Raw genomic sequence first — 729 nt, 5'->3', positions numbered from 1 at the left:
GTGTGTGTGTGTGTTTGTGTGTGTGTGTGTGTGTGTATCAGCTAGTCAAGAAACCTTACAGGTGATGTGTAATGGACAGTAGGTTAATTAAATGCTGTTGGTCATTTAGTAAACCGTAATACAGATGTGAGTGAACCATGCAGAAAATGGCCTAAGAGTTCAAAATGCTCTACATAGCTATTTGCTACTTGACTAATCATTTTCTATAAGTTATCACTGAACCCATTTCACATGACATGGGCACAATGTAGCTGTGTTTTTCACTCATGACATTAGGGTCATTAAGCAGGGAGGATGTAAGTAGGTCCAAAAAATAATATTAATTTGTTTTAGAAACAAAACCATGGTAACCTAATTTTAAGATAAGCATTTATCTGGTTCATGTTTCAAAGGGCAGCAGAGTTTTTTGTAGCAATTTTGTCAAGTTTTAACAGGATCATAATGATACTTTGCTTTTTGATTTTACATTGTATATATTATAGTCTGCCAAATAATGACATTTTTCAAATATTTTTATTTTTATTTTGCCAGAATAAAAGTGTTTTAGTCTTTTAGAAGATTTCCCCTTAAAGTGCTCATACTTATGCTCATTTACAGGTTCATAATTGTAGTGCAGAATAGGTTTATGTGGTTTAATATTCAAAAAACACTACATTTTTGTCTTACTGCATATTGCCCCAGCTCTTCTTTTCACCCTGTGTATTGAGCTCTCTGTTTTAACTACAGAGT

Source organism: Etheostoma spectabile, chromosome 10, assembly GCF_008692095.1.
Source record: "Etheostoma spectabile isolate EspeVRDwgs_2016 chromosome 10, UIUC_Espe_1.0, whole genome shotgun sequence".
NCBI classification, from domain to species: Eukaryota; Metazoa; Chordata; class Actinopteri; order Perciformes; family Percidae; genus Etheostoma; species Etheostoma spectabile.
Note: the sequence above shows the minus strand (reverse complement) of the source record.